General features: G+C 42.1%; 1 protein-coding gene across 6 annotated transcripts in view; it reads right to left on the reverse strand.

The window, feature by feature from the left end:
- Window positions 1–27230, reverse strand: part of PLS1 (plastin 1) — a 141268-nt gene that overhangs the window by 108038 nt on the left and 6000 nt on the right. For 2 of the 6 annotated variants that reach the window (XM_081569563.1, XM_081569561.1), the window contains exon 1: window positions 20659–20731. The exons of 1 other annotated variant lie outside the window; for it this stretch is intronic. The gene's annotated coding sequence lies outside the window, so the exon portion shown is untranslated. Of the gene's footprint in view, window positions 1–15514; window positions 15584–18130; window positions 18315–20658; window positions 20732–27230 lie in introns of those variants that run through there. 3 more of the 6 variants (XM_081569560.1, XM_081569564.1, XM_081569562.1) reach the window with 2 other exon arrangements.

The raw sequence follows: 27230 nt of genomic DNA on the forward strand, positions 1-27230 counted from the left end.
TGACAGACATGAAAATAAATTCTATTACTTAATCTGGTCCTTTTACAATACGATCAAGTCCTTTGTAGGAAAATATACCTTGGAATTAAATTTCTGCCCATTTTCCAGGGGCAAATGAACTTTTAAAATTCCTAAGAATTTCCTATTACCCATACTTCTGCTGATTTCCAGTTCTGATTATGTATTTTTATGCTCCAAGTAAATTGCTCTCAGTTATTTTTTTAATACTAAAAATTAATGTCAATGTAGCCTAATCATAAAAAAGAAAAATCAGACAAATTCCAACTGAGGGGCATCTAACAATGTACCAAACTCTGTGTGTGTGTGTGTGTATGCGTATGTGTGTGTGTATGCGTATGTGTGTGTGTATGCATATTCAGTCGCTAAGGCATATCCGGCTCTTCAGGACCCCACGGACTGCATCCCGCCAGGCTCCTCTGTCCATGGGATTTTCCAGGCAAAAATACTAGAGTGAGTTGTTATTTCCTTTTTCAGGGGATCTTCCTGACCCAGGGACCAAACCTACATCTCCTGCATTGGCATGTGGATTCTCTACCACTGAGCCACCTGGGAAACAGCTCCTCAAAACACTAATTATTGTCATAGAGCATTGTTGACTTGAGCTCCCTGCGTCATATAGCAAATTTGCACTGGCTATCTAATTTTACATATGGTAATATGTACGTTTCAACATTACTCTCTCAATTCTTCCCGGTCTCTCCTTCCCATTTTGTGTCCACAAATCTGTTCTCTATCTCTGCGTCTCCATTGCTGCCCTGAAGATAGGTTCAGCAGTAACATCGGTGTGAGGGAGGTTCAAGAGGGAGGGGACATACATATGCCTGTGGCTGATTCACGTTGATATATGGCAGAAACCAACACAACACTGTAAAGCAATTAACCTCCAATTAAAAAAACACAAATTTTAAAAAAGAAAAAAAACACTTGTGGTCATCAAAAAACAAGGGAAAAGTCTGAAAAATTGTCACAACCAAGAGGAGCCTAAGGAGCTAAATGTCAACTAAATATAATGTGGGTTCATCAGGAATCTATCAGGATTCCTAGATGGGATCCTGGAGTAGAAAAAGGACTTTAGCAAAAACTAAGGAGATGTGAATAAACCATAGACTATAATTAACAATAATATAGCAATATTAGTTCATTAATTATAATAAATGTACCACATTAATGTAAAATGTTAATGACAGCATAAACTGTGTATCAGTGTGAGGCACACGGAAAATCTCTGTACATTTTCTCTAAAAATCTAGAACTGTAAATGTGAACACAATGAGACAACACTTAACAGCCAGATGGTCATAATCAAAATGACATAATAACAAGTGCTGGTGAGGATGTGGAAACTAGAACCTTCATACATTCCTGGTAGGAACAAAAAATGGTGCAGTTACCTTGGAAAACAGTCTGGCAGTTCCTCTAAGTGTTTAATGTTGTGTCATCAAATGAACCAGCAATTCTACTTCAAGGTATATACCCAAGAGAAATGAAAACACATGTCCCATTGAAACTTGTTCACAAATGTTCATAGCAGCATTATCCATAGTAGCCAAAAAGTAAAAACAACTCAATGTTCATAAACTGATGAATGAATGAATAAAATGTGGTAGATCAGCACAGTGGACTATTATTCAGCCATAAAAAGTGAAGTATTGGTGCTACAACATGAATAAACCTTGAAAAATTATGCTAAGTGAAATACCAGACACAAAAGGCCACACACTGTATGATTCCCTTTATATGAAATGTCAATCATATACAAACTATAGAGACAGAAAGATCTGTCATTGCCTGGGGAGAGGTAGAGCATGACTAACAGGATTTTAATTATAGGAAGGCACATTTCCAAATAAAGTACTGTCCACTATATTTTTAGAAAAATGGGGAAATGAGGAGTGCGTGCTAATGGATATAGGGTGATGAAAATACCCTAAAACACCCTTATACTTTAAATGAATGGACTGTATGGTGTGTGAATTATACCTTGATAAAAAAATAAAGCTACTAGCTTTAAAAAAAAAAAAAACACATCATGTGCACCAAGAACACTGATGGAACACATTCAATCCTATTCAAGGCAAATATTTTGACAATGTCTGGTAGTGGTGGTTTAGTCACTAAGTTGTATATGACTCTTGAGATCCCATGCGCTGTAGCCCTCCAGGCTCTTCTGTCCATGGGATTTTCCAAGCAAGAATACTGGAGTGGGTTGCCATTTCCTTCTCCAGGGAATCTTTCTGGCCCAGGAAATGTACCTCTGTCTCCTGCATTGCAGGCAGATTCTTTATCAACTGAGCTAAAAAGGAAGCCCTGACAATATCTGGTTGATATGAAATCTTTAATTTCCCTGGGAAGCCTTCTGTTTGATTTTGTAATACCCTTAGTATAATGACTAAGGGCAGAACATAATGAAAAGAACCTGTGCACACAGAAGGTCTGAATGAGGCTTCTCAGATTAAATGAGCAAACTATTGATACATAAACATAAGGCCTCCCTAAAGTGTGCCTGAGATGTAAAAGAGGATGCAAAAGAAAATTCCTGTTGATATTATAATTAGCTTACAAAAGGGCTTCCCATGTGGCCCACTGGTAGAGAATCCTCCTGCTAATGAAGGAGACACAGGTTCAATCCCTGGGTCAGGAAGATCCCTTAGAGGAGGAAATGGCAACCCACTCCAGTATTCCTGCCTGGGAAATCCCACGGACGGAGAAGCCTGGCGGGCTACAGTCCATGCAATTGCAAAGAGTCGGACACAACTGAGTGACTGACTGGCTAGCTTGCCAAAAAGGGGAGTATCACTGTGTCCGTTTTTAGCTTACTACCTCAGAACAGAGTCATTTCCTCTGAATTACTAGAAAATTATAATGCTTTCAGTTCTTCTATCATTTGTTGTCCTAGTTCTATGAGAAACGTAAAACTCACTCAGAAATATGCAAATTAGCTTAGTCTCCCACAGCACAATACATATCATATAGGTAGGCTATAACTCAGTGAAAATTTAGAAAGGTTTATCTTCTTTATCCTACACATTCCAGGTGTATATTAACAGGAAATATAATAATTTTGAAAACCAAACTACTATGTTCACAATGAAAGAGATGAACTTTTCTCCCATATAAATCACATGGAACTTCATGAATCAAGAATTGAATTTCTGTTCACATTAGAGAAATTGTAAAACCTAAGGTATAATAAAGTTTTGGTTCTTGTTTCATTTAACTGCAGGTAAAACAGGTACTCAAGTCTCTAGCAGATTAGAGTATTAATACACATTTCTTTGAGCATCTCCATAAGTTACTGTCCTACTCACCTCTAATCTGATTTCTCTTAAACAATAAGAAACACTTCAAGAGGAATACAATCTCAATTTATATTTGTCAGTTTCTTTTAGAGGTGAATCAATTTTCCATATAAGCATTATTGACATGTAAAACATTATTATTAAATAATACTATTTAATTCATTTCTGGAATTAGTTTAGAACACTTATGAATCCACAAAGATCCTTATACTTTGAATTCAAGCTATGCAGCTGTCTCTTGAATAAGGCTGGAGTATCAAGATTTACTGTCAGTAAAACACAGGCCTGGGATTAGCAGTCTGAAAATAAGGCACCATGGATCTTAAGTCTCTACAAGCAAGTAGAAGCTAGAAAACATTAAGTATATGGGTGGAGGTGGGTACAGATTTTCATCCCTTCATTCATTCCTTTTCATGTTCCATTCATTCAACAATTTATCAAGTGCCTCCTTGTATGTCGTCAGCACTCAGGCAATGAGGATACAAACCGAAATAGACATAATCCTGCCCTCAAGAAACAGACACTCTACATGGCCAGGTGTGGGCACACATGTGGGCACACATGTGGCCACAAGAAAAAGTAAATCTTCATACTAGAAGATTCTGATCTAAAATGTATATCACAGAGTGCAGTCGGAAAGAGAAAAACAAATATCGTATGTTAACATATATATGCAAAATCTAGAAAAATGGTACAGATGAATCTATTTTGCAGGGAGCAGAAATAGAGGACACAGATGTAGAGAAAGGACATGTGGACACAGCCGGGGGAATGGAGGGTAGGCCAAACTGAAAGAGTAGCACTGACATCTATACACTACCATATGTAAAAGAGATGGCTAGTGGGAAGCCACTGTATAGCACAGGGAGCTCAACTTGTTGCTAGGATGACCAAGAGGGGTGGGATGGAGGTGGGGCGAGAAGGAGGTTCAAAAGGGAGGAGACATATATATATGTGTATGTATATAGCTGAATCCCTTTGTTGTACAGCAGAAACTAACACAACATCATAGAGCAATTATTGTTGTTGTTGCTGTTTAGTCACTAAGTTGTGTTTTACTCTTTTGCGACCCCGTGGACAATAGCCTGCCAGGCTCCTCTGTCCAGGGGATTTCCCAGGCAAGAATACTGAAGTGGGTTGCCATTCCCCTACTCCAGACTATTTTCCCCAACCGGGGATCGAACTCATGTCTCCTGCATTGGCTGGCGAATTCTTTATCACTGAGCCACCTGGGAAGCCCAAAAGCAATTATACTCCAATAACAAAATTTTTAAAATTTAAAAATAAAATAAAATGTATATCCTTTCATTCCTATTGTACCTTATTTCATCCACAACAAAAAGAACAACAAAATACAAACAACAGTAACTTCACAACAAAAACCAAGGTTCAGACAGGCTGAATGACTTGGAGATTCTCCCTAAGTTTCAGCCTTCACTTTTGAATTCCCTTCTCTTCCCAGAACAACTCTGAACAAGTGCTATAATCACTTTTACCTGGTGACTGAATTATTTTTATCTTATTTTTATAAACTGTCACACAGAAATGGAAATTGGTTGTCCTTTCATATTTTACATATTTTGAAAGCCACAGAAAACTTTAACATGATGGATTCATTTTTGCAAGTCTGTAAGATGACTGAAATACACATATTAAAGTCAAGGGATTCCCTGGTGGTCCAGCAGTTAAGACTATGTATTTTCACTGCTAAGGGCATGGGTTTGATCTCTGGTTGGGAAACTAAGATCCCAGAAGCTGCAAGGCATGGGGTGCCCGCCCAAAAAAGAATTAGAATTAGAGCCAGGGAAAAGCATTTTTGGGTGTTTTCCCAAAAGAGTATGAACCACAGATCAATGCTCAGCAAAAAATGGGGCTCCTCCTCCTCTGAGGTGTTGGGGGTTAAGAGGGAAGTGAAAGTAAAAGTAAGTCGATAGATAAGCAAGTCTGTGACTCACACTGCCTATAGAATAAAAGTCCAAATTCTGCAGCCTCATACTCAAAAGGTTCTGCAATCTTCCCTAAATGCCTTTCCAGTCTTTCCTCCCTGTACTTGCCAGAATGAATCAGAGACCCCAGCACCGGCTAAACCTGTACTTCCTGCTTCACTTCTGTTCTGAGGTTCAGTTGCCCCTCTGTCTGGCATGTCTCTCCAGTAATTACCCCAGGGCCCACTCTACCTATAAGCACCTGCCCATCCTTCACCGCCTACTTCATATGCCCCTCCTCCACTATTTTCTTTACATAGACAAATGATCAGCTGGCTCACAAAGATGGATAAAACATTAACCTCAACCCTGCTCTGCTTTCCCTAACTGTCTTAATGGAAAGTGAACCTTTCCCCTTTTCAGACCTGTCATTGTGGTTTCCTATCATTCTTATAGCACTTAGCACCAGCTGCCCTGTACTGGAGCCAGGAATTCATCTATCTTAACCTTACTATCAGTTTCAGTTTCAGTGAAAGTCACCCAATCATGTCCGACTCTTTGCAACCCCATGGACTATACAGTCCATGGAATTTTCCAGGCCAGAATACTGGAGTGGGTAGCCATTCCCTTCTCCAGGGGTTTTCCCAACCCAGGGATCGACCCAGGTCTCCTGCACTGCAGGCAGATTCTTTACCATCTGAGCCACCAGGGACATAGGTCTGCACATTTTCTGAGAGCAAGAAAGGAACTTTCTTCAATTGTGTACATCCTACCTCTGAGCTCAGACCTTGCAAGCTAATCCAAAATTACTTACTGGGTGAAGTTTAACATTATATCCAGATTAACAAAATAAAATACAAACATATACTCCTTGGGTATACTCGTCATTCACTCTTAGTGTGAGTCAGCTCCTAACATCTTCTTGCTGATGTCAGCTTTTTAGCACATCACGGGTGGAGTGTCATTCTGGCTGAACAGCAGTTACTTAAAAACATGGAATGCAAGAAAAGAGCTGGTTTCTCATGGAGCAACTGAGCCCCTGTGCCATAACTACAAAGCCCATGTGCTACAACTACAGAGGCCCATGCACCAGAAGCCTGTGCTCCACAACACGAGAAGCCACCACATTGAGAAGCCTGCACATGCCAATGAAGAGTAGCCCCTGCTCACCGCAACTAGAGAAAGCCCATGCACAGCAACCAAGACCCAGCACAGTCAAAACTAACTAAAAAATATAAAATGTTAAAAAAGGAAAGAAAAGGTCTGATTTTGGGGGAGAGCTAGAGGGTTGGGGTGGGGTGGAGCAGGTATGGAACTTCCACAGGACAGCAAGGGGCACAGGCAGCAACCACTGTTGCATGTGTGCTAAATCATTTCAGTCATGTCTTATTCTTTGTGATGCTATGGACTGTAGCCTGCCAGGCTCCTCTGTCCATGGGAGTCTCCAGACAAGAATACTGGAAATGAGGCTAATTTAAGAAGAAAACAAAACCAAAAAAATACCTTGAAACATCAATTCTATGAAGATAGTATAGATAGCACAGTTACGAAAGAAAACCATTTGTTTCTATGCTTCTAGCTCTCTTATCTCACTTACACTACACTCTAGTCTGGTGGCTCTCAAAATTCCCAGATCATCAGCCTCAGCATCACCTAGGAATTTGTTGAGATGAAATTCTCCAGCCCCACCTCAGACCTAAAGAATGAGAACCTGCAGTTGGGCTTCAGCAACTCCTTCATTTACAAGCTCTCCAGCTGATTCTTATACTGCTCATGTTTTAGAACACATTAAAGGACCTGAATTTTCCTATAACAGATCAGTTCCATCCTGTTTCCGTGCTTTTGCTCATGCTGTCCCTTCTCCAAGGAATGCCTTTTCCTCTATCTAGTCCCTGTAGATTGAACTTGTGCTTTCCTTTCAAGGAGCACCTCAAAAGTCTTAACACTTTCCTCAAGAGATTTAACAGAATGATCTGCTCTCCATTCGGGCTCCCCCAAAGCTTCCTTCTGCCCTTCCTCTTGGTGCTCACTTCTGTCACAGCCTGGCCCTGTGTCTGCCTCCCTCAGTTGACTGAGAACCTGTGAGTACAGGACTATGTTTCACTCACAGTGCTGTCCCCAGCCCTTTAGACCATCCAATTCCTTTGATTCTGCAGAGTAGGAGAGAAAAGTATTCTTCTTCAACAAGCCTCTGATTGACCATGAGAAGGATGCTAAGAGGCATCCGACTCCTCTCTTCACAATGGAGATGAATAAAAAGCCCATCCAGTGAGATCTGAAGTTTAGCGGGCAGCTATTGAAGGCACCTTTGGGAACAGAGAAACCACTTAAAGGGCTCTATAGTCAAGGCTTAGCCATAAACACATTTAGCATCTTATAAAAGCCAAATATCAATTCATAGAAAAAGTATTCCCTTTCATCAATTAAAGAAGAAAATATGGATTGACTGAAAGAGCACTGTATTTGGGATAGACTCATGCTTCATGTGGACAGGGATCCTGTATCTGTCTTGGTCATCACTGTGGTCCCAACACGGAGCCCTGACATTTTGTCAAATGTCAAAATTAAAAGACACAGATGTGCATTCCATCTCTACTATTTTTTCAAGCCAGGTAGACTCAAACAGGCAAGTCATTCATTCTCAAAGTCTTGGTCACTTAACAATGAAAGGCAGCAAAGATAGAAAACTATTATATCAATAAATACCTTACCTCCTTACCTTACAGTTTACTAATTGCTTTCACATTTACTATCTTGATTAATCATCAAACTTGCAGCTGAAGAGAAGGCCTCTCTTCTCAAGGGGTCAGAAACAGAATCATAGACTTTGACTTCTCATGCATGGCCCTGATCATAGGCCAACTGATTTCAGCTATCTAAACTTTAAATTACCTTAAGGAGCTCATTCTGATTGACCACTAAACATTCAGAGCTTCTCAGATTACCTTTTTTCCACTTACGGTTATCTAGGGTTTAACTTGATAGAAAAAGTGATCAAGTCAATTGCTGCTACAGTCGTTTTTCCAAAATTAATTCACTTGGCATGAAAACTTTTGCTAAAAAAACATCACTGGGTTTTTGTGAGCTGTGTTTCATGGCTGGCATCTCATTGACCCAATAACACTTCAACTCTGCAAGAACTGGGCCACTCTTGACAATACCCCTTGGACCAAAACAGTGTCCTAATGACCCTAAGACTCAGAGGAAAGGGAGGAAAAGGGAGATTTTACCAGGATAAAATGCTGAGAGAGCTTTCAGGTGAAAGAATTTCAGAGTCTTGAGAACTTTTGATTTGTTCCCAATGGTTATAAATACTAACTTGCTATAGACATTAAGGTTCAATTAGGTACTTATTTGATACTGTTTTTCCACCAAATTATTGATGAATAGCATTAAAACCCTAAGCAGAGTCACATTTATCAAACCTCAGAATTCTAGTTTGCATTGATTTTTATCTATAAACAGTACAAAATATATATCATCAAGGACAAAAAAGAAAAAGAAAGAAACCAATAGAGCTATAAAAGGTGGCATTTAAGATGACAAAGTGAAACGAAACAATGTGCCTTTGATCATTCACTGTAAATGAGTGGGTTCTGAACCTGTTTTGTTTGGTTTTTTTTTTTTCCATTTCAACAATTTAATCTGGATTCTGAGCACTAGCTATGGGAACAAAGTGTGAATATAGCCAGTACTTTCTGTCTAAGGCATTCAAATCTGTTTGATCGACATCAGTTTTAGGTCACAGATTGTCATGCGTCATTTGAGATTTTTCAACTGTGATCCATGAAGATAAGTCTACTCTTTTATTTATGGAATGCAGAGGGCCCCACAGTGGGAATTCATTGTCAGGGGTGGGCGAGTGGGGAAGGTCTGTAATTAAATGACATTCTTCTACACACATTTATCAATATTTTAATCTCAAATTCAATAGAAGTTCTATTTTTTCAGCGCTGCTAACATCTCCTATTTCTTACTTTGCCAACAAATTGAAGGGACTTTCATTATTTTTCTTTTAAATGTTATTTCCTGGGACTGGATCTTTAAACAATTTGAATTTCTCAATAACAATTCTGGTTTCCTCTAATACTGAGTTTCTCCTGTCAACCATTCCCCCCCAAACCTTTTGTTTTTTATAGTGAAAGCCATCCCATCCCACACCACGGCAAAACCGCTTCCACCTTACTAAGGTAGATAGCCATCTATCTTACTATCGGGAAAAGTCAGTTTCTCCTGTTTTCTTTGGAATTTCTTGGGATTTCTGAGGCAGACATGTCTCTGTGCAGTGAGTTATAACCCAAATATTCTAGTTTTATAGCTCTGAATTGCTCAAAAGAGTCAATCATAAAAATTTAGTTTGTTGTAAAGTCTAAAGTCTCCTTCACAACTGGAATTTATGAACAGATTATCTCTAACTCTCCTACAAAAGAACATCGATACTTTATGATGAAACACGTGTTTTACATAAGAGAAAAACTCTCCTAATTAGCCCTCTGTCACCCTTTCTGCATCCACAGTATTACCAAAAAGCAACCTGCCTTCACAGAAAACACCCTCTATATTTCTCACCAAAAAAATAGCAAGTAGGCACTTTCAGACACTGTAGTACTGAAAAGAAATAAGATGATCAAAGTTGACACAGCCTCACATCTCATGCAGTTTTAAGTCAGCAAAATTTCCAGCAATCAAAACTGCATAATCATTTTATAACCAATAAACCAAAAGACAGCACAAAGGCCTCTTTCTCCCTGATTTTCATCAAAAGGTAGACTGGGATCGTTGGATGTTGAAACATGTATTGAGTAAGGGCCTGAGGCAGGCAGCCTTCTCTTTCACGTCCAGAGGCTGACCCTGAGGATGCACAGGACGAGCTCAGCGGAGGCAGAAGCCAGACACAGAGAGAGGGGCTCAGGCAGCAGAGGGAGGAGAGAAATGTCCTCACTGGGCTCCAGGCTGAGGCTCCCAGGAGAGAGTAATGAGGTCCATCAAGGAGGGAGGGACGGGACATTCTCTCACAGCCGAGTCAGCTGGTCAAGTGTGGGGCCTGCCAGTCTTGCCTCTAAATCACCTAAATGATCTAGACGATTCAGGCCCCTGACCTGCGGCATTCCTTGAGGTATCGACACCCACCTCCACCTGCAACACTGACTTCAGAACTCCCTGGACTGCAGGATCCTGGAGGAAGTGTCCAGGTACGCATTCAGCCTGAGGATTTTGACCACAGTTCAAAGATCTGAGACCAGGGTAAGGGGCAGGACCCAAAGATCTTCCAGGAAATCCCACCATGGATCCCAGATGAAAAAGTCCTTGTGAACTGTTCACCCTAGAGTCCTTAGGCTCAAACACAAGGTGAGTGTCTCACTTCCATACCCCAGAGGCATTTCCTGCATCACCACCAACTCACATCTGTCACCTCAAAAGAGCTTTACGTGTACTCAGAGAAGGAGATGCCATCTCTGCTGCCTCCAGAAAGGCTTTAAGGGTAAAAAGAAGATAAAGACTGAGTGGGATAATTTTAAAAACAAAACCCAGAAAGATGCATCTCTGTTGTTTTGTTTCTCTTATGGCTCATAGATTGTTAGGAGCATCACCAGATAAATTCTGTAGCCATTCTAAGCACCTGTTAGGGTTACCACAGATAAAGTTTTGCATTTTACTTTAGCTCTCCATGCCTGAAGTCACGGGGTCCTGGGATCCAAGCTCAGCTCAGCCACTTGTTAATGACTGACATCAGAAATGTAATTTTTTACACAAGTCTCAGTCTTCTAGGATATAAAACAGGAATAACTGCACCAATCTCTCAGAATGGTTTGTAGAGATTCAATGATATATCGCTGGTAAAGTGTTCAGTACAGTGTCTGGTCTGTGAAAAACATCCTAAAATACAAGCTATGAATATTATTATTATTTTTAAAAAGTTACATAATGTAGTCATTTTATACAAGGCTATGATATATTACTCTAGAATTTAGTACCTGGGTATTGTTTAAGTGAGACATTAACTTCAATGTACTGCCTGATTTTGCATTTGGCTGTCCAATCAGTTTTGACTAATGTCATGATTAAAAGAAAAAAAAAGTAATTCCTCTATATTTGGCCAACCCTTTCCTTCCCATGAGTAACCATCTCTCAAGCTCAGTTTCTCTGCTCAACCACTCTTTCTTCTTGACTCTTAGAAGAGGAGGTATCGGGCCTACCCTGGTGGTCCAGTGGCTAAGACTCCCAACTCCCAATGCAGGGGACCTGGGTTCAATTACTGGTCAGGAACTAGATCCTATATACTGCAACTAAAAGATCTGGTGTGCCGTGACTAAGATCAGCACAGCCAAACAAATAAGTATTTTAAAAAAGAGAGAGAGAGAGAGAGGAGACAACACTGCCAGTTGAAGACGGTGATCAACTATAGTGTGATTGACAACAGAAAGGACAAGTGCCTTCCAACAGCTCCCTTGATGCTGTGTGCTCATGGAAAGCTCAATGAAAAGACTGCGTTTTGATTTGCAAAACAGCTATTTGCAACATCTGTTTGAAATAAACAAAATATACCAAACTACTTCTTGATCTAGGATGGGTTGGGAAGCACTGCCTTCTGTCTGTTTTTTCCAGGTGGAAAGTCTGATCACAATTCTATCTCAAACTTAGCCCCACATTCCTGGGCCATAATCACCACTCTCAGAAACATTGCTCCTGGTAACTTAAAATGTCCCTCTCAAACACACTCTCAGTCCAAGGAGCTGGGGCCCACCTGTTTGTATCTGCTGCCCCTGACAAGATAAGCTACCACATCCTTTCCCTCGATGAAGGGAAGTCCTCGACTTCATCATGTGGAGGTTCCCAGGTCTGCAGTCATGCCCCTCATTCTGTGCACTCAACATTGAATTGGCCAGTCACCCCTTGTGTCTTATCTCTTCCAGTTACACAGATATCTTCCCACTAGCTACCAAGTTCCCCCTAAATCCACAGAATATCTCCATGGCAAATGAATCTTGGGATTGTTAACCTTAAAAAGTTCAGGTTAATGAAACTATAGCAGAAGATCTGGCTACACCACTAACTAGCTTAGTTAAGTATATCTCAGCTCCTCCTCTACATCATGAGGGGATGATGGCCTGGATGAAGGGCTACCTCATAGCTCTGGTAGCTCAGCTGGTAAAGAATCCTGCCTGCAGTGCAGGAGACCCTGGTTCAATTCCTGGGTCTGGAAGATCCCCTGGAGAAGGGATAGACTACTCAGTCCAGTATTTGGGCCTGGAGAATTGCACGGACTGTATAGTCCATGGGGTTGCAAAGAGTCGGACATGGCTGAGTGACTAAGCACAGCACATAGCTGTAAGATCCTTAATGCCCACCTTCCCCATGTCAAGTACACTTGTTTGTTTGTTTATTCATGCAATAACAGTTGGGTATCTAACACTGCAAATCTACGTGCCTGGCATTGTGAGGAATGAAAGAACATCTCCCAAAGAACTTATCATCTAGAATGGGAAGTGAGACAACCACACAACTATATGAAAAAGAAAAGCAGATAATGTCATAACTGGGTATTATTTATAAGAAGAAAATTACCATTACCAACACCCCAAACCTGAAACTAAAGCGATTTTCAAAATATCTTTTCTTCTCTGCATCTAGCCTTTTTTGGGGGTGGGGGCCATGTGGCAAGGCATGAGAGATCTTAGTTCTCTGACCAGAGACCGAACTCAACTGTGCCCCCTGCAGTGGAAGCTCTGAGTCTTAATCACTGGATCGCCAGGGATGTTCCTGCACCTAGTCTTTTACCAAATGCCTTCTCCTTTCTATGATTTCTTACATCTGTGCTCTTCACTCTGCACTTAGAATCACATGCTTACGTCTAGGCCTTAGGCAACTCTCCTCTATTATGGATTGACCCCTATCCCCAGAACTTAGAGGTCATGATCCATGACCTCTGATGAAGATATGAGAAACATCCCATCAGACTGGTTTGACTTGTCCACTGTCTTGCTAAAGCTCTAAGGTGACCTCCTTCATTTCACAGAACATTCACATCAGATCCCTTTACCAAACTGTCCCTGTTTCACTTCCTCCCACAAATAGTACCAAGAGCATGATTTTTGCTTAGTTCTGTGTGGGATGTCTACATCATAGGCTTGAAGCTCCCAGAGCTTACACACACTGGTCAGGAAGTTGGGACATGTATTAAAATTCAACAATCCAGGATACTAAAGATGAGGGGAATACTAGCACAGACAACACTAACAAATGTAAGAGGCTTCAGAAGGGGGAGAGCTACTTTCTGGCTGTAGTAACCGAAGAAGGCTTCTAGGAAGAGGCACACCTGAGCTACACGTTGCTTCGTAGGCAAGACTTCAACAGGGAAAGAGGCAAACAGGCACTCTGAGGCAAGGAAGGAGGGCAATTTCAAGACCAGTCAATTGTTAGCGGGGGCTTGAGAGGGTACTCTTTGTTTTGGAGGGGGGGGTTGGCTACACCACTGGACGTTCGAGATCTTAGTTCCCCAATCAGGGATCAAACAGCACCCTCTGCACTGGATGCTTGACATCTTAACCACTGAACCTCCAGGGAAGTCCCTAGGTGGTACTGTTTGAAACGGGTTTACAAAGTCAGCAAGTTTAGTAGCAGGAATAGCTAATTTTCGATTTAAGCCAGACTACAAAATAAAAGGGGGCTTCCTGAATGGCTCAGAAGGTAAAGAATCCTCCTGCAATGCAGGAGACATAAGACACTTGGGTTCGATCTCTCAGTGGGGAAGAGCTCCCAGAGGAGGGCATGGTAACCCACTCCAGTGTTCTTGCCTGGAGAATTCCATGGGCAGAGGAGCCTGGTGGGCTTCGGTCCATGAAGTCACAAAGAGTTGGACACCACTGAGCAACTAAGTGCGTGCACGCTCAAGTGTGTGCTCTCTCTCTCTCACACACACACACACACACACACACACAACATAAGGAGGTAGAGGAGAAAAAGAAAGTTCAATAATCTCACTAAACTCTGAGGAGAGTATCAGCAGGGGATGGCATAAAGAGCCCTGCAAATCAGAAAACCTGGGTCCAAGGCCCAGCTTTGCCAAGGAGGGGCTCCACGGCCACAGCAAGTCATTTAACCTGGTTGGTTTTGGTTTTCTCACTTGTAAACTGAAGCAGCTGAACTGGCTGACCTCGAAGGTCTCCACAGGCCAAAACTAAACCAACTGTATATTATTTCTCCCATTAAAACATTCATCATGGTAGGGGGGAGGGTTTGGGGGAGTTGAAGGAAACGGCAATGTCTGTATTATCTTTCCACACAGGTGTCTCCTCCTGAACTACAAATTTCTTTCTTGTAAACTTATTAATTCTATGTATCTGCCTCCCATCTTGCAAGTTTAACACTTAAAGAATGTTCAGTGTGCGGTCCCAAAATTTTGTTTCCGGCTCACAGGTTATCCAAGAAATGTGTGCGGCCCAGCCTTAAAAATCTTACGAGTGTGTCCAATACGGCAGACCCAGGGTAAAATATTTCTGTGTGAGTTAGAAAAATATGACTGGGTAAAGAAAGGGGAGAAGTGAGACCTCTGTTACTTATCTAAGAAACAGCTCCCTTTCAAGAGTACCAAACGATGCCTGAAAAAACAGTAATGTAGAAAAGTAAGGCGGAAATACATCTTGGACTTTACAAAGTCTGTATTACATGTACTGCCGAAGCAAACACACAACGTCTCTACTTTAAAATGCAGCTGAAATGCGTGAAGTTTCTGGCACTGAAATACGCTGAAAGTTGACTTTTTTTTTTTTAATGCTGCATCCAGGAGACCCTCGCTCCGGAAAAGGCACCCAAACCAGAAACCATAGATTTCACTCCAGTCCTATTGATCCTATGCAGCAAAAGGCCAAAGGCAAATAAACCAGTCACACAAGCAAAAGAGGCTGGATCAAAAAGCCGCACCAGTAGCCATCCAAAGTTTAAGAGAGAGGAAAATAGAAAAGTTAACAAAATGCCTAACTTCATGCAAAGAATCATAATGCCGTTCTCCAGCTTACTGTGCAAACAGCATAAATGCAGGATGTAACTAACACCTGCCCACACTACTTGCTGCCCAGACTGGGCACGAGCGCACCCCGAGGTCGGCGGGCGCCGCGCTGCACAGCGGGCGCCGGAGACACCTCTTCAGCGAGGGAAACCCGCCGAGACTCCTCTGGAGCCGCCGAGCGCCGGCGAGGAAGTAAAGCTGTGTTTTCTGCCTATCGGTCCAGGCTTTCTCTCGGATCCCCTCAGCCGCACCGCGCCGCGTACCTGCAGCAGCCTTTCTGCCCTCGAGCCCGCAGCTGCCGCTCCGGATCCCGGCACACGCACGTCTGCTCTGCGGCTCCCCAGTTGCACCAGCCTAGCTACTGGCCTGGCGCCACTACGCATGCCCGGCCGCACTCTGGCAGGCAGACTCCGAATCCACTTGCCGCGTTTTGACTGCGGCTCCCGGGGGAAAGGCCCCGAGGCCAAGAGCTGAAATGGAGTTGCAGGTGCTGGGAGAGGCAAGGGGGAGAGGGGGAGAGGGGGAGGGGCACTGCGCAATTTTATCCCTACTGCCCAAAGCGACCCAGGACATATCCTCCACCAAGCCTAAAAATGACCATCTACACCACTTGGATGAGCTTACAAGTGCTTCGCGAACTTGGTCGCGGATAGGAATCACCTGGAGGGATTGTTGAACCACAGATCCCACTCTCAAGAGTTCAGATTCAAGTAGATCTAGATGAGGCCCCACCATCTGCATGTCTAACATTTTCTCAGGGGAAACTGGCCCTGCTAATTCGGATACCACACGCTGCGAAATTCTGATGAAGAGAAAAGATATATATATATATATATACATATATATCATATATATACATATATATCATATATATGTATAGAGATATAAAATATATTATATATATGTGTGTGTGTATATATATATATATATATATACACACACTCATATATATGGGCTTCCTTGGTGGCTCAGATAGTAAAGAATCCTCTATATCTATATAGATATAGATATTAAAAGAGAAAGTTTTCTCTCTCCTCCTCTCTGGGATTTCACATAGTACTTCCTCTTCATTTAACAGCCACACCTACTTTAAAAATAAATAAATAACTACAGCTCACAAGCAAATAGAGGTGGAATATTTCCTCTAGCATGTGAGTCAAGTGAGTGGAATGCAACCACAAGAGTACTCACATATTTTGCCTGTAGCATAACCTATGGTTGTGGTCTCTCGGACTGTGTCTGGGCAACAAGAGGGGGTCCCCATTTAACTCTTAAGTTTTGTGTGACCGGTTAGTGTTTAGCACAGTGCTGGGTACGAAACAGCTACTCAAGAAATCCTGAGATGATATTAATATGGCTTGAGAGATGAAGAAAAAGGATGTTGGAGTTATTTTAGAAACCCAAAGGAGGTGATGAGCAATTGGAAGTAGGTGGGCTAAGGCTGGGCTTCTCTGGTGGCTCAGATGGTAAAGAATCCGCCTGTAATGCAGGAGATCCGGGTTCGATCCCTGGGTCGGGGAGATCCTCTGGAGGAGGGCATGGCAACCCATTCCAGTATTTTTACCTGGAGAATCCCATGGACAGAGGAGCCTGGGGGGCTACAGTCCACGGGGTCACAAAGAGTCGGACACGACTGAGCAAGGCTAAGGCTGAGGAGGATGAGGATTTTTCCCTGTGTTAAACCTAGAGAAATCAGTGGCTTCAGTATCCTTATCTGAGCCCAGATGTACAAGAGGAGGTGTAAGTTCTCACAATGTATTTCTTAAAAGGTTAAACACACATCTGCCATATAATCCAGTCATCACATTCATAGATATTACCCAAGAGAAATTAAAATGTAATCATACAAAGACTTGAATATGAATGTTCATGGCAGCTTTTTTTCACAATATTCTTGCATGCATGCTCATTCCTGTCCCACTCTTTGTGACTCTATGGGCTGTATCCCGCCAGGCCCCTCTGTCTGTGGGTTTTCCCAGGCAAGAAAAACAGAGTGGATTGCCATTTCCTCCTCCAGGGAATCTTCCTGACCCAAGTCCCCTGCATCTCCTGTTGGCAGGTGGATTCATTACAACTGAGCCATCTGGGAAGGCCTATTTTTCACACTAGGCCCAATCAGAAGGAACCCAAATGCCCACCAACGGGTGAATGGATAAACAAATTGTGGTGCATCTATGCAATGGAATACTACTCATCAGAAAAAGGGCAAGGGGAGAATTCCTCATACAGGCTCCAACATGGATAAATCTCAAAGTTATTATGCTGAGTTAAAGAGGCTAGAGACAAATAAATGATTCCATTTATATGAAGTTCAAAATAACCTAAATTGACAAAAATCAAACTAGTAATTGCCTGGAGCCAGGAATGAAGGAAGGAATGGGCTGTCAAGAGGCAGTAATAATCTTTGGGGGATGATGGAAAAGAAAGCTTTTGTTGATTATAGTAGAAATTTCACAAAAATGTACAACTGTCAAAACTAAATAGTACACTTTAAATTTATGACATTCATTTTATATATTTTCCAATAAAAGTAAAGAAAAATTAATCAAAGACTCCTATGAGTTCTTTATTTGTGGGAATATTGACCAAGATGAGGTCTTGAGGACGTGTAAACTCTAAATATGGTGTAACCTGATTTTTAGAGAAGGGAAAAACAACAACAAAAAATTACTGTCTGTAGAAGAAGCTAAACATAATCAATATAAAATATCTGAAACAACCCACCTTCAAAAGTAACCAACTCCCAAATGTGATTTGTAAATGTATTGCTGAAAAAAAAATATTTCCCCAAAGCATCTTGCAAAAATAAAACAGTGAACAAAAAAGTATATAATTAGAAATGCACACCAATGCATAATAATGATAAAGAAAACTGTTACCTGCTAAACTGATTACATATCCACCAGTGAGAAATAAGTTCTCCAAACTGTCTTTCCAGGAGCCTGGGGTGTCATGGAGATGATAAATAAGCAGAACTCTGGGTTAAGGATCCCAGTCTAACCAGAGCACCATTACTTCCATATCCAGGTATACTCTGAGATTTTATTTGATAAGAAGATCCCACTATTAATTGAAAGAGTAATAGTGTGAAAGCAATGGAAATAATGCCATCAGGTAGGAAGAAGTCACAGAGAAAAGATGTTGTATTTGGTTCTGGTTGTATCATAAGTATACACTCAAAAGTATACACTCTAGTTATCATAACCTTATGTTCCTGTTTTTCCAGAATAGTCCCAATTTTAAACATTTGTTTAATCACATGAATTTATGCCCAATTACATGCTCCACCGATAGGTTAAAAAAAACAACATCACCAACTTCAGTTGAAATAGGGATCATTTTCTGGCTCTTCTACAGCTTATAAAAATATTAGTAATATAATAATATTAATAAGAATAATACATAAGTTCCAATACTTTGGCCACCTAATGCAAAGAGTTGACTGATTGGAGAAGACCCTGATCTTGGGAAAGATTGAGGGCAGGAAGAGAAGGGGGCAACAGAATATAAGACGGTTGGATGGCATCATCGACTCAATGGACATGAGTTTGAGCAAACTTAGGGAGATAGTGAAGGATAGGGAAGCCTGTCAAGCTGCAGTTCATGGGGTCTCAAAGAGCTGGACAAGACTTAGCAACTGAACAACAACAAAGGACAAAGGTGGAGATTCAGAAATATTAAAAACAGAGAGGGAATGAATGAGTGGTGGACTAGGATTCCAACTCGCAAGTCCAACTGCATATTTGTGTTATCACAACAAGTCCCTGCAAATTTACAACATATCCCATGAAAGAAAGAAAAGTGAAGGAAAGTGTTAGTCACTCAGTCGAGTCCGACCCACCAAGCTCCTCTGTCCATGTAATTTTCCAGGCAAGAATACTGGAGTGGGTAGCCATTTCCTTCTCCAGGGGATCTTCACAACACAGGGATGGAACCCAGGTCTCCCACATTGCAGGCAGGCTCTTTACTGACTGAACCACTAGGCAGGTATATTCCATACTCAAAAAAAAAAAAAAAAAACAAAAACCAACCAGGTATTTGGGGTTATGAAGTGAATTTCTGTGACTGTGGTTAGTGTTAGTTCCCCAGAGTCTGGTGGTTTCTAAAATGCTTATAACCACACCAATTGCTATCCATCCCCTGATCCTAATCCTGAAGTCAGCTCATACCAATTTACCTCCTATTTCAGGAAAAATATGAACATTTTTATTTTTTTAATTTAAAATTAAAAAAAATTTGGCCATACTATACAGCATGTGGGATCTTAATTCCCCAACCATCAAACCCGTGCCCCCTTGCAAAATGCTCCCCCTAAATTAGGAGCATTTAGAATGACATTGGATAATACCAAGAGGTATGGTAGGAACATATTTATTTGATCTTTTTCTTTTTTTCAGAATAAAGAAGAATAATACAGGTGAAAAAGGCTAAGATTCAGTGTAAATCTAGCTTTATTTTTTTATGTCATTTGGAGAAGAAAAGAATAATCTGAGAACTAAAGTAGTAAATAATGCAAAATCTCTCTCTCTCTCTCACACACACACACACTCACACACAGATACACTATTTAATAGAAGTTGGATCAAAATAGCCAACCAAACACGTGCACCTATACCCTACCTACCACATACAATTTCAAGAAATGATAGAGAAGATACCTTTAAGAAGTTTAAAAAAAATCCTAGGAAAACAAGAAAAACTGCCATCAACAAACCAGAAATGTTGAGAAAAACAGAATACAGGGCTTTTCTGGTGGCTCAGTGGTAAAGAATCCACCTGCCAATGCAGGAGACACAGGTTTGATCCCTGGGCCAGGAAGGTCCCACATGCCATGAGCAACTAAGTCCGTGCACCACAAATACTGAGTCTGTGCTCTAGAGCCCAGGAGCCACAACTTCTGAAGTCCACATGCCACAACTTCCAAAGCGTTCATGCCCCAGAGTCCGTGCTCCACAACAAGAGAAGCCACCGAAATGAGAAGCCTGTGCACTGCAACTAGAGAGTAGCCCAGCTCACTGAAATTAGAGAAAAAGCCTGCGCAGTGGTGAAGACCCAGCACAGCCAAAAATAAATAAATATATAAATAAATTTTTTTAAAAAACCAGAATACAGAAAGATCACATCTCAGAGAAAGAAAATGCAAGGAGAGTTCAGCTCAAATCATGCAGAGGAGGAGGCTAAGGCAAAGGATGGAACAGTTGAGGGGAAGGTGTGCAAGGTCAGCTAACAGATCAAGAAATGGAGAGAGGGCCTTGAGACGCTAGTCAGAGAGAATAACTAGGGAAAGAGGTTTAGAGCAGCCAGGGTAGCCAACACCTTTCCACTCCCCAGTGGGGTCTAAACTGTGATCTAATTAGCTACAGAGTTCCAGGAATAAGAACAGTCTTTCACATCAACACATCCTTACCTCTCGAGTACTGTTCTTTACCCCATATTGGCAGAGGATAGCTATGCGCATGCTCAGTGACTAAGTTGTGTCTAACTCTTTGTGACTCGTGGACTGTAAGCCCACCGGGTTCCTCGTTCCATGAGATTTCCCAGGCAAGAATACTGGAGTGGGTTGCCAAGGGATCTTCCTAGCCCAGGGATCGAACCCCAATCTCCTGCATCTCCTGCATTGGCAGGTGGATTCTTTACCACTGAGCCACCTGGGAAGCCCTGAGGATGGCTACAGTGAATTAAAAGGTAAAATGAGGCCTTCACCGGCAGTCCAGTGTTTAAGACTCCATGTTTCCACCAAAGGAGGCACGTGTTTGATCTCTGGTCAGGGAACTAAGATCCCAAAAAACTTAATAAAAAAAGAGAGAGAGAAAAAAATTCTAAAATACAAAATTGTTGAATCAACAATATTTCAATAAAAATAAATACAAAATTGAACAGATAACTATACATTATATCACACATTTGAGGATAAATGACTGTGAGAAGCACCATCTCTACAAATAATATTAGAGAAAACAGAGCTAGGCAATAATCAGAAGATAACATTTGAAAAATATTATTAGTACCTTCAAAGAATAATCATATATTTCAAGTACAAAAATTTTGACTAGTTAGTTAGGAATTTAAAACTTCGATGACTGAGATAAAGAATGAAATAGGTGATCCCATTTTAGAATAGATGTAGATGAGCAGGTAGGAACTGGAAGAACCAGCTGAGGAATTTTTCCAGGACTAAGTCAGCCTAACAGACACTGAGGGGAAATCACTTGAGGGCATGGGAGGGTGATCTGGGAGTGTTTACTACATTCTCTATCCTCCCCCACACCTTCCACATCCTTAGTTGAAAAAGATAAACTAATGTGCAACATGAATTGAAACAGATGAGAAATAGGAAAGGAAAACAGCTGTGGGTGTGACAGACTGTCTCCAAATATTTTTTACTCTATGATGTATTTATGCAGACAATGATAATCAGAATAATGGGGAAGTGGACTTCCCTGTTGGTCCAGTGGTTGGGAATCCGCCTGCCAATGCAGGGGACACAGGTTCGATCCCTGGTCCAGGAAGATTCCATATGCCTTAGGACAACTAAGCCTGTGTACCACAACTATTGAGCATACCTGCTGCAACTACTGAAGCCCACATACCCTAGAGCCCCTGTTCTGAAACAAGAGAACCCACCCCAGTGAAAAGCCCTCGCACCAGAACTAGAGAGTAGCCCCTGCTCATTGTAGCTAGAGAAATCCCATGTGCTGCAACAAAGACCTAACACAGTCAAAACTAAATAAGTGAAATTTTTTAAAAAAAATGGGAACTTGAGAGACTAGTCAATAATATACTGACACTGTGCATTGTCCCAGCTACCTTCTTGAATGCCCTCAAGAAGTTCGGAGAGCCAAACTCTAAAGACCCAAATTTACTTATTGGTAAATATGATTTAGGTTTCATCAAGTCATGTAAGGCTTCATCAAGTCATTGTGGGCTTCCCTGGTGGCTCAGACAGTAAAGAATCTGCCTGCAATGCAAGAGACCTGGGTTCGATCCATGGATCAGGAAGATCCCCCAGAGGAGGGAATGGCTACTCACTCCAGTATTCTTGCCTGGAGAATTTCATAGATCGAGGCTGGCAGGCTTTTTAAAGAAATAAAAACCATCCATGGGATCACAAAAAGTCAGACACGACTGAGCGACTAACACTTTCACTTTCAAGTCATGTAAGACCTTTTGGTTGAAAATTGAATTGTATGAGAAGAGAGGGAAGGCATGATCCTCTTTTGGCAGCTTCCTGATCCTTTTCAGAGTTCACAACCACTTTTACAGATAATTTGGGAAGTTCTTGAATTCTCATGATGAAGCCCCTTTCTCCCAACAATTCTGTATATTATCTACATCTTGTAATAAACCTCTTTATTCTTAAACTAGCAAAAGGGACTTCAGTCCCAACAAATACACAGTCCATATGGGAAACATGTTGTCTTACTCAAAAATCATCAATAAATAAATGAGTACTAGGAAACTCAAATACAAAGATCTTGGTAAAAACTATAAAAGAACACTTTTAACCTTGGGGTTAATCTTCCTGTGTGTGTGCTAAGTTGCTTCAGTCCTGTCCGACTCTTTGCGACTGTAGACTACCAGGCTCCTCTGTCCATAGGATTCTCCAGGCAAGGATACTGGAGCGGGTTGCCATGCCCTTCTCCAGGGGGTGCTTCCTGACCCAGGGATCAAACCCAAGTCTTCTGTGTCTCCTGCATTGCAGGCAGATTCTTTACTGCTAAACCACCAGCTTCCCTAGTAGCTCAGTCGGTAAATAATCTGCCTGCAATGCAGGAGACTCGGGTTTGATTCCTGGGTCGGGAAGATCCCCTGGATAAGGAAATGGCAACCCACTCCAGTATCCTTGCCTTGAGAATCCTATGGACAGAGGAGCCTGGTGGGCTACAGTCCATAGGTTCGCAAGATAGGACATGATTTAGCAAATAAACCACCACCACTAGGGAAATTCTTATCTTCCTAAGCAATACTCAAAACTCAGAAGACATTAGGGAAAATATGGACAGATTTGATACAATAAAAAATAAAATTTCTGTATGACAAGCAACTGATAAAGAAAAAGTATTTTCAGAGTATCTATCAGAAAAGAGTTAATGTCCATAATATATTAAAATGCTCCTATAATCAATAAGAAGATGCAACCAAATAAAACTGATAAAGTCCTAAGTGGGTAATTAACAGAAAAAGAAATCCAAATGATTAATAGACATATGAGTAGATGCTTGAACTTGTTGGCAAGGAGACAAATGCATTTATATATATACGTAAATATGTGTGTGTGTGTATATATATATATATATATACATATATATATATATATGTCTTACTTCAAGTCAATCAAATCATCATCTCTGGGGATGCCCAATACTTTTAATTTTTCATATTATTTTGTAATATATAAATAAATGTATAAAATAATTTATATATATATAAATAAGTTATATATTATAAGCCCTATTTATATTATATATATATGTTATAAATTACTTTTATATATATATATATATATATAAATAAGTTATATATATATCTTTGGGCTTCCCAGGTGGCGCTAGTGGTAAAGAACCTGCCTGCCAATGCAGGAGACATAAGGGATGCACGTTTGATCCCTGAGTTGGGAAGATCCCCTGGAGTAGGCAATGGTAACCCACTCTGTATATTTATATATTTATGTCTTACTGAGGATTCCCCGGTGGCTCAGTGGTAAACGACCCGCCTGCCAATGCAGGAGATGCAGGAGACACAGGTTTGATCCCTGGGTCAGGAAGATTCCCTGGAGGAGGAAATGGCAACCCACTCCAGCATTCTTGCCTGGAGACTCCCGGACAGGGGAGCCTGGAGGGCTACAGTCCATGGGGTCGCTAAGAGTTGGACACGACTGAGCAACTGAGCACACACACATACACGCACATTACATCCCAAATACTTACCTATAACTGGAAGCTGGTAACTTTTGACCACCTTCATCTAATTCCCCCCGCCCCCTTCTTGGGGGGTTGGCCCCCTAAGCTTGATGCGCTTCTCTGGTCCCTGTAATCTTGCGTCAGCTGGTTTCTTGGTCACTCCTCTCTTGATTAGCAACTGTCGATCAGCCCTTTGGAACTCAGGAAGGGGCGCGGAGGCTGCAGTCCTACCTGGTGTCTGGACTTACTGAGGTTCAGGTTCTTTGTGTCTCAGCACAGAAGGAATTCAGTGAGAGGCCAAGTAATAGGCAAGAAATAGATTTATTAACATAGGACACTTGTAAGAGATGCAATCTGGCAGGCAGGCAAGCTCTGCCTGGCTTGAATATTCTTGATTGTAGGTTCCCCCTTTTATCTCTTTAAATACATCACACCACTCCATTCTGGCCTGCAGAGTTTCTGCTGAGAAGTCAGCTGATAGACTGATGGGAGTTTCCTTGCGAATGATTTGTGGCTTTTCTCTAACTGCTTTCCGTATTTTCTTCACCTTTGATTGTTGTCATTTTCGTTCCAGCGTGTCTTGGTGTGGTCTCTTTTGGGTTGATCCTGTCTGGGACTCTCGGTGCTTCTTGAACTTGATTGTCTGTTCCCTTTTCCATGTTAGGGAAGTTTTCAGCTATTATGTGTTCAAGGATGTTTTCTGTTCCTTTCTCTCTTCTTCTGGCATCTTTATAGAAATGTTAGTATGCTTGATGTTGTCTCAGAGACCTCTTAAATTGTTCTCATTTCTTTTTTTTTCCCCTTTCTCTGTTTAGTTTCAGCATTTCCACTACTCTGTCTTCCAGCTTGCTGATCCGTTCCTTTGTGCCAGCTACTTTGATTCCTTCTAGTGTACTTTTCATTTCAATTATTCTTCATCTGTTTCTTCTTTATATTTTCTCTTTGTTAAAAACTTCTCACGTCTCACTCTGCTCACCCAATCTTCTCCCTAGTTTTTTGAACATCTTTATAATCATTACCTTGAACTATCGGGTTGATTGCCTATCTCCACTTAGTTCTTCTTCTGGGGTTTTGTCTTCTTCCTTCATTGAGAACATATTCCTCTATTGCCTCTGTTGGCCTAATTTTTTGCCTTTATTTGTATGTATCTGGTATGTTGGTCATGTTTCCTGACCTTGGAGAAGTGGCTTCCTGTAGATGTCCTATGAGTCCCAACAGCACACTGCCCTCTGGTCACCAGACCTGTATTCTAGGAGTGCTCCCCATTTGGGCTATGCCTTCTGTTGGGATGTGCTGACTACTGTGGGTGGTCTTGTAGGCATAGCTGGTCCCTGATCTGGTTAGTTGCCAGGTCCTGGTTTGTGCAGAGGCTGCTGGGTATGGGGCCCTGGTGTGTCTGGGGACTAGTACTGGCCCCTGGTAGGTGGGGTCAGGTTCTGGGGTGCATGACTGCAGGGCTGTGGGTGCAGGATCTAGTGCTGGCCTGCTGGTGGGTGTGGCCAGTTCTTGATATAAGGTGTCCCAAAGCTAGTGTTGGCACACTGGTGAGTGTGGCTCAATCCCAGGGCAGCTGGGTGAGGGGTCTAATTTGTCTCAGATCTGTCATGCATCTGCTGGTGGGCAAGGCCAGGGTCCAGGGTGGGGGTAGGGTGTCCTAGGGCTGGTGTTAAGTCTGCTGGTGGGCTGGACTGGGACCCAGGTGGCTTGGGACTGGTGCTGGCCTGCTGATGGGTGGGCTGGGTCTTGGTACAGCAAGCTGCAGAGCTGTGGCAGTCCTGGGACTCGCGTCCACCCACTGGTGAGTAAGGCCACTTCCTGGGGCTAGTACCAGCCCACTAGTGAACAGAGCTGCACCCTAGGGTCTCTGGTTGCAGAGCCTGGGGTCCTTGAGCTGGTGTTTTGGCCTACTAGTGTGTGGGGCTGGGGCTCAGGGGGTCCTAGGGCTGGTGTCTACCTACTGGTGGCTGAGGCCAGTCCCTGGGCTAATGCCAGCCTATTGGTGTATGGAACCAGATCCCAGGGTCTCTGGCTGTGGGGCCCTAAGGCTAATGCTGATGCACTGGTGCTCAGGGCCAGGTCCAGGGCCCCCTGGTGTGTGGGGCTGAGTTAGGGTGGCTGTGTGTTCAGGGAGTCTTAAGGCAGCACGCCTGCTGGTAGTTGAGACTGTTAAATGGCAGTGGGCAGGGCTGAGTCCTGGTGCTAATCCTGCCAGTGACAGGATTCCAAAATGGCATTTGTCAGCTCCAGTGTCCTTGTGGTAGACAGTGCTCCCCAAAATGGCTGCTACCCCTGTCTATGTCTCCAGGGTGAACTCCAGTTGCTGTGCCTCTCTGGGAGGCTCTTAAGATCTGATCCAGGCTCATTTCAAATTCTTACTTCTGCCCTGAGTTCTGGAACATGTGAGATATTGTGTGCGCCCTTTAAGAGTCTCTATTTCCCCCAGCCCTCTGGCTCTCCCACACTTGTCTCCCACACTTGTCTTCAAAGCCAAACTTTTTGAGGCCTCGTCTTCCTGGTGTAGAACCCGTTGTTTGGGGAGCCCGATGTGGGGCTCAAACCCCTCGCTCTGTGAGTGGGCAGATGCGATTAGGCTTCAGTTTGTGGGTTGCCCACCTGGGTCTTAACTATATTATTGTATTTCTGCCCCTCTTACCTATCACATTGTGGTTCCTTCCTTATATCTTTAGTTGTAGAAGTTCTTTTCTGCTGGTCTTCCAGTCTTTCTCAACAATAGTTACTCTGTAAATAATTGTATCAACAATTCTGATGTGCCTGTGGGAGGAGGTTAGCTCAAGGTCTTTCTACTCTGCCTTCTTGGATTCTAATGAGGTTTATCATCACCCAGATACTTCTAAAAAGCTTCTCACTCACATAATTTCAATCAAGGGTAAGAAACACTACTCTAAAATAGTGCTAACCCAAAGTGTGGTACGTGGACAAACAGCATCGGCATTACCTAAGAGGCCCATTAAAATGCAAGTCATTGAGGTCCCTTTCAGACCCATTGAATTAGAATGGGCTGGTGCTCAGGAATCTGTTTTAATAAGCCTTTCAGGTGATTCTGATGCATGCTCAAGTT

The sequence above is a fragment of the Giraffa tippelskirchi genome, chromosome 2 (genome assembly GCF_054371585.1).
Source record: "Giraffa tippelskirchi isolate mGirTip1 chromosome 2, T2T-mGirTip1v1.2.pri, whole genome shotgun sequence".
NCBI lineage: Eukaryota > Metazoa > Chordata > Mammalia > Artiodactyla > Giraffidae > Giraffa > Giraffa tippelskirchi.